At 38.7% G+C, this 11,806-nt stretch overlaps 1 pseudogene; it reads right to left on the bottom strand.

Moving 5' to 3' along the window:
• Positions 1-2,471: 2,471 nt before the first annotated feature.
• Positions 2,472-5,268, bottom strand: LOC132226199 (AP-1 complex subunit beta-1-like; annotated as a pseudogene).
• Between the last annotated feature and the right edge of the window lie 6,538 nt (positions 5,269-11,806).

Below are 11,806 nucleotides of genomic sequence, written 5' to 3'. Positions count from 1 at the left end.
ACCTCCCTCCAATGATGCAATTTCTACCTCCAGGAGATTTCAAGGGCGAAGCTCCTTGCCTGAATTTCGTGCATTGAGTCTCTAGTGTATAGATAATTTTGCAAAAAAAACAAACAAACATACAGAATGAGAAGATAAGGCAACCAAAAAAGTGTTATTTAAGAACGTGTTTAGCAACATAAACATAATACCACAATAACATAAAAATATTTAAAAAGGTTAACTTTTCTCACAGAACCAGAAATCCAGTGGTGAAAACTCCAGGGGCTTTGCTGCTATTAAACAGTGTCTTCCAAGACTTAGCTTGTTTCCTTGAACTACGTATTTTCACTCAATCTGCTAGTGTTGGCTTTCCGCTCACATTTGCTACTTCATAGTTATAAGAGAACACTGCACTCCTGTCTCGTATACACATTCTAGACAGAAAAAAATAAAGTAGAAACAGGCAGCTTCAATGTAAGAAAACAAAACTGTTTTTCAAAAAACCCTAAAATATACTTAATTGACCAAAATAGTTATAAGACTATACCTAACTGAAGAGATTCACAAAAGTATTTTGACCTACTATACCTAAATGAGAGTCACAAAAGTATTTTGAACTCAGCACATTGCTGCTCCAAACCAGTACATTTGTATTAAGGAGGAGTGTAGGAAGTGCTAATGGTAGGAAATTCATAGTCACCCTAAGAAATAAAAGAAGTTTGCTTCAGGGCTTATCAGAAGAGGCAGCCCTGCTGAAGAATATGGAGAGAGAACAGCTCAGACGACCATGAGATTCTTGGAGAGAGCAGTGACATGTAATTCAAACAAATGGGAAGTGAGTAGCAGCAGTATATATGGGTAGAGTTTGTGTACGAGACTTCATGGAAATGTATATTGAAATAGCTCTGAAAACAGTAGCCTATTGTCTTCTTGTTTACACTATTTCACTTGCACATGAACTGCCCTCCACTTTGAAAAATCTGCTCTTTTATCTCTATTTTTTAAATTCTGCACTACTTGTTTACCTTCTATGATGGTCTTTACTTTATAATGTCTTAGAGAACTAAATATATTTAATCATATAAAGCAAGTTAAGATTGATATGTAAGTGCAATGGAAAAGAGTAAGGAGTTAAAATAAATTAACAATAATTACAAAAATCTTATTCTCAGGAAGTAAGCAGTCAGAAAAAGAGAAGTGGATGTGAGAGACATTGTGAGAAAAAAAAATGATACAGCTTGAATTTGGAGTGGGTTTTGGATGAGAGTAAGGGTGGGGAATAATACTTATGCCTTACTTGTCTTTATGTATCTTCGCACTGAAGCATACTGTTTTGATTATCTTGGGCATGTGATGAATACTTGCTGAATTTCTCTTGTCATTCAGCTCCCCCTGCAATTTTCCCATTTTAAATTAGAAGTGGAACTGTTTGAAGAAAGAAGTTCAACAAATATTCATCACGTTCCCAGGATGACCAAAAGAGTCTGCTAAGCATGAGAACACATTAAGACAATGAAAGCATCGCCTGTCTTCTCAAAAAGCTCATATAAAAAAATCTTCAATACAAGGTGAAAACACAAGTGGCTTAATAAAAACTAAATCAGACTGTATTGAACATGAGCAATATGTAAACTATTTTATTATATCTTAAAGATACCAAGATGAATAATGTACAGTCAACTATTATTAATAGAATTCTAGTCCACTTAGAAAAGGGAGAACAGATATTATGATGATGGCCACCTTATGTGTAGCAACAACCATTTGCTTTACAATGTATATACATTTTGTCTCTGTTCTTATAACAACATGAAATACAGAATTTCTGTCCCCATTTAAAGGACAAAGAAATAGGCCTACGAGTTAAGTAAATATATAAGGTATTAAATAATGGTATGCAGATTTGGAGCCAGATCTGATCCCAACCCATATTCTTTCATTATGCCATTTCCCTCTTGAAACAGAATGTGAATCTTTGCATTTTCAAGAGGAAGGCCTGGCATTCAGTTGGGTCTCTCAGGAAGAAATCTTAAATTAAGAATGTGTTTGTGAATAACTACACTTACACTTAACTTTATATTTTTCTATTAAAAAATAAACTTTGGAGATTGTTACTTGTGGCTTCTTAAACTTTTTTTCCCCTAGATATTTTTCCTTTCATATTTTTGGGTTTTTTATGCTTTTGAAATGAGCTCTCATTGAAAAATTTCCAGCCATTGGCATAGTACGGAGAAGCCCACAAGTTAGGACAGATAGCAGGAGGCAAGAGGTGGGAAATGACTGAAGCAATGGTTAACAAATGTTCACAGAAAGATAAAACTATCCAGCAGGTTGTGCCCTCATTTAGCACAAGTTTGACTAGTCACTGCAGTGGCGGGTGGCCTCAGTGTGCTTAGGTCCAGCTTCTACACGGCAATACAATTTCTTCTGGTTAAGAGTTCTTGGCTTGTACTGATCACACGGTGGCCTGAGGGCACAGGAGCAATCTATTAGTTTTTCAAAATGCTTTCGGAGACCTGATAGACGTACTGAGAGACTTCAGGAGCTCTTCCCCTCAGTGGCAGCACATAATTGGGGCTTCCCGGCTGGACACGTAGCTCAGCCAAGACCCAAATGCCATTAGTGAGCTTCCGAGGTTGGGACATGTCCTGCCCTTCCACATTCCTCTCAGCAATAGTATAAATGCTGTTGTTTGCCACTTGCTGGAAATAGTGTCAGCATTTACATGACATTCCTTCATCTGAAACTGAAGGTCATTTTCATTGCAGAAATCCTTCCATATTGCAAGAAAGACCTGGTGCTCCATTTTGCCATCTTCTACAAAAAGCACATTGAATGGATGAGGCAGCTAAAGTAGAAGGTGTCAATACTGTTTTCCACAGCCACCTGCAGGTTATTCAGAGGTTCCATCTTCATGACTGGGCCCAAGATGTTGAGATTCAGGGAGACATCAATGCTCTGGTTTGGCATCAGCGGTGTATGGCCAGAGGAGTTCTGGGGATGACACTAAAGCTATTCTTGTTAACCTGGATTGCAAATTCTGTCATGTGCTGCAGAGCTTTGTTGGTGAAGTTCATTTCCATATAGATATTCCCCTGATGATGAATAAATATTCCAGAAATCTCTAAGCCTTTACTCAGACAGCCTTAGGAGCCACATATCCACCATATGCATGCCTATCCCTGTACAGAACTCAAATAACTCATTCAGACTACTGCTGACCACAGCAAAAGTAGGTGAAGGAGCAATAGTTGCGGGCACTGATAATGGAAGGATTGTCCCACTGTCAGACTTCCTCTAATGCTTCCGCCAAGCTCACTGTCAAGAAGAATATCTAGTCCTCCTTCCAAGAGATCCACTGCTCCCATCTGCATGGCGGATGCTTGTGTCACATTGACTGGGGAACCAAGGTCAAGGTTCAACAGGTCTCCCAGAAGGTCACCTTGAGAGGGAATAACCTGAAACTGTTCCAGGTTGGTGGTAGTGGTGGTGCCAACAGGACTGTCAGCTGCATCAGTGCTCCCATGATGTGGTGGCAAGTGTTTGTGATGGATCCATAACTTCCTTCCACAAAAGCATTGGAAAGCTTTTGGTACAAAGAGGCAGAGAACCACTGTGTCAGATTAGCTCACCCAGCAGAGTTGGCTCAATGAGATCTGTCTCCTCAGAGATCTGTGGCTTCTCAGACAATACTACTTCTTTGGCTGTGACAGAGTTCATTGAGAGAAGCCTCCAATAAATATAGCCCCTATCTCAAAGGTAAAGATTATCAGAATCCTGAGTTGCCAAAATCAAGACCTGTTTCTGTGCTTCTGATGGTTTCTTAAGAAATAATTTCACTAAAGCAGTAAGCAGAGTGAGCTGCAACCTGGGTTCTTTCATCATGAACACCCTCCAGGGAAGTCTCTAGTAACTCTTCCGCATAGTCAATTCATTCAGCATATTCTCCCACAATCCAATTCATAGCTGCTCAAGCATCTGGCTCATCCAAGTTCTCACAACAGTGACAATATACTTTCATACTTGTTGGGGTACTTGTGGAAGATGTCACTGATTAAAACAATCACCTCTTGGGCCACATAATTTACTTTGGTCTAGATAAGATCAAGCAATTTGCTTATACAATGTTCTGCATATTCCTCCACCTTGATGGCACACCGTCCAATAGCCCAAACAGCTTTGCAAACAAAGTCAACACCAAACTTTGAACATATTCCTTCAGTTCCGCCAGAATCTGAACAATATTAACGTGGGATTCCAAAAGAATCATGATGTCAAACTTCTCTAGTGTAACATAGATGGGATCATTATACTTCACAAAGAAGACTTTGATTTCCTGCTTTAAGATTTCAGGCAGTTTTTTTGACAATTTGGTTGATGTTCTTCAGGATGATGTACTGCACCTATGGCTCCCCACACAGCAAAGCGACAAGTGGAGGGGCCAACTTCTTCAGCACCATATTATAATAGAGTACCTGGGTAACAACTCTATACGTTTCATTAGGAATTTTACTGTGAAAGCTCCACAGCTGAGTTGGTATGAGATAGCCAGGGAATTAGCCACTCACAGATGCTCTGAGCCTCCTGGTTATTCTTTAGAATTGTAATTGGACAGGCAGTGCAGAATGAAAATCTGATCCCATTCAGAGCACTCATTCGGGGCTGTCAGCACCTTACTAATGTTCTGTGGGCTCAGATCGAATAAGTTGCTGTTTGAGTGTGATTCACTGATTTCAGATAACATTGCTACAGCATTAGCTACCCTTGAATTTGAATCTGCTACGAGATCCTGCAGAGAATTCATAAATCCCCAATCTTCCACCATTTGAGCATTGATATCATGGCATATTGCCAGGCAGATTGCTAGTTTTCTGGCAATACACAGGTATCTTCATCCTTCAAGCACTTGTGGAGAGACTCACAGAGATATTCTATAAGCTTGTCTACCTGATGCACCCCATGGTTCTGACTGCCAAAGCCTGAGTCAAAGAATTGGGGTCTTCACAGTCCTTCACAAAGCTATTGACTTCCAGGGTGACCATGCCTGGCTGCCTGTTGGCATAGTTCATCAAGTAGAGATACACAAGCTTCTTTAGTTCCAGGTTGACAGTCTGCATACAGTTCACTACATATGGAAAGAGTGTTAACATCCTTCCCCACAATCATAGCAGCAATTTCTTTCTTCACAGCCTCCTTCCTCTTTTCTTCCTTGTCATTGTTGCATTCAGCCTTTAATTCAAAGATTTATTCCTTTTCATTGGTTGTGAAGTATTTGTAGTCAGTCATGGAGTTGTCTCTTTAATGTACTCCAGAAGCCAGGGCCAGGTGGCGTCAGCCGCCAGAGAACACAGCCTTAGCGAAGTGATGGTTTAGTCATCTTAATTTTCCCATCAAGACCTTGAGGCATCAAAGGAGAGTGAGAAGGAAAACCCATCACAACTATCAACCTTTTTTTAAGTCCACATTTGGTCTTGAAAATCCATGTGGATTTTACTTTTACTCCACAATATGTATCCTGTATAATAAAAGCCTAATATGCTAACTGTCTGGTCATCCATTCAACCAATCAAAGTATAATATGCTAATGATATGCTAAGGCTGCTCAACCGCTTGCAATGACATACACTGACCACCAGGGAGCAGACAGTCGACCGGTTGACCAATCGCTATGACGTGCACTGACCACCAGGGGGCAGGTGCTCCGACTGATAGGTTAGCTTGCTGCTGGGGTCTGGTGGATCAGAACTGAGCCAGACCAGCCAGACACGCCCTGGAGCCCTCCTATGGTTTCTCCCCGGCTGGCCAACCTCCTGCATCCCTCCTCAGCCCCGATTGTGCACCAGTGGGGTTCCTTGGCCTGGCCTGCACCCTCTTGCAATCCAGGACCTGTTGGGGGATGTCGGAGAGCCAGCTTCGACTCAATCCCACAGACCAGACCAATGGACCCCACTGGTGCGTGAATTCATGCACTGGGCATCTAGTATTCTATAAGTATAGAATTTTATTTTCAATAAATAAACAGCTCTCCAACAAGATGTATTATTCTTCACTGTGTTGTGTCATATGCCTTGCATGCTCAGTATTCATCCAAGAGTTTCATTTTTCATAGTTGGAAGGAAACTCAGTTGAGGTAGCATTCAGAGAGCTTGCAAAGTTTAAGGTATTCAATTTGATTACAATTCAAATGTGCTTATCTGAGAGGAATCAAGTGTCCATTGTTGCCATCTGAATATGGGCTATATTATTGTTTTAATTGGGAAGCAAACAAATGTTTTTCTGAAAAGTATCCATGCCATCATGATTATAAAAACTGAGTTGAAGTTTAAATAAAACATTATCTGTAATATTTTGACCTCTTTCTGCATGGGGCTGGCAGTTCCACATACTTGTCTTTTATCCCCTTTTATACTCTTTTAAAAAATTCCTTTCTGATCCTGGATGGAAAAAAGTTCTCAGCTAAAATGAGTTTATTTTGTTTCTGAGTTTTGATGGCGATGTCTACTGTGTTTATTGTTTCTATAATTTTGGCAGGATAAAGAAAAGCATTTTTGCTTTTAAAAATCATAGGGGAATATTTAAATTAATAAAACGAAAATGAGAGCAACTTTAGGCCATTCTTTTGAAGCAAGTAGGCAATTCAAAATCACAAGGCAGGGTATCAAAGAACCTTTGCCTACAAAGGCTTCCTTCTACCAAATCAAGACTAAATTTAATTGAAACAAATTATCCATATAGTCCAACAGACTTAAAATATTTTTCCATTTTCTTTTTCTCCAAGTCCCTGTACATTAATATATCCTCCCCAAATATATTGTTAATCATATCTACTACCTCTGCTTTATTGCTAATATTTTTCTGTCACTTATTTAACCTGTAAAATGGTACAAGTAAATCTGATTATGGTTAAAGGCAATTACCTTTAACCATAAATATGTACACACTATCATATATTCAAACTTATACACAAATACACACACACACATACACACACATCTTTGCCTTGGGAAGTTTGACACAGAATTCCATGCAAAAAGAGCAGACAGACTTTGCAGAAGACCATCATATTTTTAAGCTTTACAGATCATGTGTTCTATGCTCTGGCCAATGTGGCTCAGTTGGTTGGTGTGTCATCCTGTACTCTGAAGGTTACATGGATTTGATACCTGGTCAGGCCACATACCTAAGTTGCCCCCGTTGGGGCACATAATGGGAGGCAACCTATTGATTTTTCTCTCGCATCAATGTTTCTCTTCTCTTCTCTTCTCTTCTCTTCTCTTCTCTTCTCTTCTCTTCTCTTCTCTTCTCTTCTCTTCTCTTCTCTCTCTTCCCTTCCCTTCACTCCTCTCCCCTCCCCTCTCCTCTCCTCTTCTCTTCTCAAAAACTTGATCTATAAACCCAATTGTGATCTGTAAATTTAATCCACCCACATTTTATATTAAAAGTGTCAACTGGAGAACTAATATTTCAACAGATAAAGAACTCTTTTGACCTTCCCTTAACATATTCTAAGGTCCTTAATAGAAGGAGTTGACATAAGTAGGTCAAATAAAATTTCCTAGAGGAAATGATATATGAACTCAAAGTAAGCTGGGTAGAAATATCTAATTAAGAAGGGGAAAACAGAGTGTTCCAATCAAAAGGGACAATGTATAGAAATGTTGAATATGAAGGACTGGAAGAAGGCTGGTGGCACTGGATGAGAGAAAGTAGGGAAGACTGGTGTAAAGAGGAAACAAGAGAGCAGGGTATAAAGGTTGCATTATTCAGGGTGCTGAAGGCCATAGTCAGAATTCTATCCTCTTTCCTAAGAACAATATGTACCATTAAAGGGTATTAAGCATAGGGGGAATGTGACCAGAAATATATTTGGAATATTACTCTGCAATAGAAAATAGGTTAAAGGAAAGTTTAGAGATTGCTGGGAGATTAGTTTGTAGGCTACTGAGAATTCTATAACAATAACTATAGCAGGAAATGTTGTTCTAGCATTGCACATGCAAAAAAATAAACAATCTGAGAAATATTTACAAAATCTGATTGGCAGGACTTGGTGATGGTTTAGATGTGAAAGGTGAAGAAGAACGCTGTGTCCAAGATGACTACTAAGTTCCTTGCTAGTAAAATCTACAGTGCCAATCAGAGAGACAAGGAAGGCTGAAAAAAAAAAACACCTAGAAATGAGAGAGAATATCATGAATTTACTTTTTATATATCTTGTATTTGAGATGCTTTTGAAATTTCCAAGAATGAGTATCAGAGAAGGGTCCTGGGTAAGTGCATCTGTTATCTCTGTATAACTAGCTAGTAATAGAAGTCATAACGGTGAATAAAGACATCAAAAGTGAGAAATGAGAGATTCTATGACTAAGCTTAAGCAACTTCAATATTCACTGGCCCACTCTGATGAACCTGATAAGCATAGAGAGTAGTAAGAAGAAAATCAAAGGGCATCATTGCAAGAAATTCAAATAATGAGAATGTCCCAATGCAAGAGAGTATAAAATAGTTCTGAATGTTACTTAAGCAGACCAGGAAGCATATACAAAACTGTTCTTTGACTTGTACGCATATATGCAAAACCCACTGACACATGGTGTGGTAAAGGTGAAAGGTAGGTGAGGGCTAGAAGGGATCAATGGGGGAAAAGGTATCTGTAATACTTTCCAGGAAGATGATTGTGGTTCTTATCAGAAGCTGTTTGGTAGAGACAAGGTGCTAATGCCAGATGAGGATTTGAGGAGTGAGAGATAATAAATGAATGCAGCAATTATAAACATATCGTTTGAGGAAAAATTGTATTAGAATTCCATGGCTCTACCTGTTGCTGAAATGATAGTAAAACTCACACCCATACCAGAAACATGAACATTAATCTAAACTCATACTTCTACTTTACCTTTCTACTACCAGTTTGCTTTGAAATTTGCAAAATTCTGTCCTTAAAGACTTACATAGCAAGCAGCAGCATAGGCTAAAAAGAATATAAGCCATGGACTTGAATCCCAAATCTATCACTGACTAGCTGTAAACCCTGAATAAGCTGCTTAACCTCTCTAAGCCTTTATTATCTCATTACTAGAGGTCCAGTGCACAGATTCATGCACCAGTGGGGTCCCTCAGCCTTGCCTGCAGGGATCAGGCAGAAACTGGCAGTCCGACACCCCCCTAGGGGTCACAGAGTGTGAGAGGGCACTCTGCAAAGTTGCTATTGCTTTGCAGCTCCTGCGTTGAGCGTCTGGTACCTGGTGGTCAGTGTGTGTCATAGCTACTGGACTGTTAGTCAGTCACTTAGATAACACATCACTAAGGAAATCTCTCTCATGGAGGTGGTTGGGAATTAGATTATACACATAAAATACCAAGTAAAATGCTTAGTACACAGAAAATGTAATTAAATGATAACCCTTTTAAATATTACAATTAAACATCTTTTCTCTGTGTCTCCTTTCTCTTCACATCAATACTTCCGTTTGGGTTTTCATCAACGTTTGCTGGTTTACTTCAGTTGTCCTTTAATTAGCCTTTCTTCAACTCATCTTCCAGATTGTTGCCAGTGTAAATTTTCTAAATGGCATATACACTGAGTGGCCAGATTATTATGACCACCTGACGTTTGTAGGCAAATTAGCTATAATTTCTCGCTGAAGTTGCTAGAGGGCCAGACCATTATAAATAGGGAAGCAGGTTGTTTACCATGACAGTAGAAGTGATTTTTTTCTGAATCAACATGATTTATCAGCCTTTGAATGTGGGGGAGATAGATAGATATATATACATATGCATATATATGTACATATACATATATATATACACTGAGTGGGCAGATTATTATGACCACCCCATCAGTACTTCGTTGGGCCACCTTTTGCCTCCAATACTGCAGTGATTCTTCTTGGTATTGACTCCACGAGATGTTGAAAGGTGATGTGAGGAATCTGACACCATGCCTGATGAATAGCACTGTCCAGTTCTGTGAGATTTGATGGTTGTGGAACCAGCTGCCTGATGGCTCTTTGAACTTTGTCCCACAAATGCTCAATTGGATTGAGACCTGGTGATTGTGGGGGCCACCTAAGCAAGGTAAAGTCTCCCTCATGTTCTTGAAACCACTCCTGCACAATACGAGCACCATGGCATGGCACATTGTCTTATTGGAGGAAGCCATCTCCATTGGGATACGCCATCAACATGATAGGATGAACCTGATCAGCATCGATACTTAGATATGTTGTGCTATTCAGACGTTGTTCCACATGAATTAAAGGGCCCAAATCATGCCAGGAAAAGATGACCCAAACCATAACACTGCCCCCACCAGCTTGAAGGGTTGTACTTATGCATGTGGGGTGGATGCGTTCATGCTGTTTCTGCCAAATTCTCACTCTGCCATCTGCATGATGCAACTGGAAACGTGATTCATAGGACCACATGACTTTTTTCCAATGCTCAACTGTCCACTCCTTGTGTTCCTGTGTGAATTGGAGATGTTTATCTTGGTAACTGCAGACAGCAAAGGTGTTCGAACAGGCCTTCGGCTTCCATATCCCATATGATGCAGTGTACAGCTAATTTGCTTACAAACGTCAGGTGGTCCTAATAATCTGGCCACTCAGTGTATAATCATACTGTTGCCTTGCTTAAAACACTTAAAATATTTCAAAAATCCTCCCTAACTTTTGAAATATAGTTAAAATTTCTCAGATTATCATCCAAGGTCCATCATGTCCTTATGCTTGCTTTAAAATCCTACTCTGTTTTCTGCCAATTTCCCACAGGAACAATTCTGATAAACTCCACAGAACATTTTGCTTAGTCATCACACAGACTTCTCACTGTTCACAGAGCACTTTGTCCTATCCCTTCATCAAAACTAAACTTAACCTCCACTGTAAAGATTTTCTTGAACTTGATATAATGGATTTTCTTTATGCTCCAGCATCCAGAGCATTTCTCTTTCTTATGTAGTGGGGTAAACCACATTGGATCTAGACTGCCATGGATCAAATATTGACCCTGATATTTATTAGTTGTGTGCCTTTAAGCTAATAACTTTATCTCTAACTCACCTTTCCCCTTTGTAAAATGCAGATCACATTAAAGGTCGCTTATTATAAATTTTAGATTATTATAATCACATAAATCATTCCAGAATTTGTAAAATAAGAGTTCTTTACCAAGCAGAAACAGAGCTTTTAAAAGTAAAATCACGGATATCAACAATACAAGCAATTTTGCTATAAAATATAAAATTATCCATATTTTATCTGAAGTAATGAGTATAATGTGGAAAAACCTATCCTTGCTCCATTTCTCAAAGTATCAATTTCTAAAACTATTTTGTTAGGAAAATATGTTTTCAAATTTCATATGTAAAAGCTACAGCATCTTATTGTAATCTTTTGAACTTTATTTAAGTTTTATTTGAATTTGGAAAACATTCTAAATATTCTACAAACACATGTAACTGTATATGTAATAAAAAATAAAAGTGGATAGTAAACATTGTTTGGGAATGTGATATTTTAGCCATCTTTGTGATTAATATCAGTGAATTTTGTTTGAGCTATTTGAGATAATTAAAATTAAGCATGTTCATTGTTTCTAACTCAAAATTACCTGACTTTGACAGAATCATGAAAATCTTTTTATTGTTTTCTAGAATTAGCTAAATTTAGATATCAATAATAAGCAAGACCAAAGAACCCCAAATGTATTAATTACTTGCTCATTTTACAGGCAGAACAAGATTGTTTTAGAAAAGCACAATGTGTTCTTTACATTTGGGTACTGGAATATAGATTTGAACCAGACTGCTTCAATAAAG

Source organism: Myotis daubentonii, chromosome 2 (assembly GCF_963259705.1).
Source record: "Myotis daubentonii chromosome 2, mMyoDau2.1, whole genome shotgun sequence".
NCBI classification, from domain to species: Eukaryota; Metazoa; Chordata; class Mammalia; order Chiroptera; family Vespertilionidae; genus Myotis; species Myotis daubentonii.
This window is presented reverse-complemented; position numbering and strand designations above follow the sequence as displayed.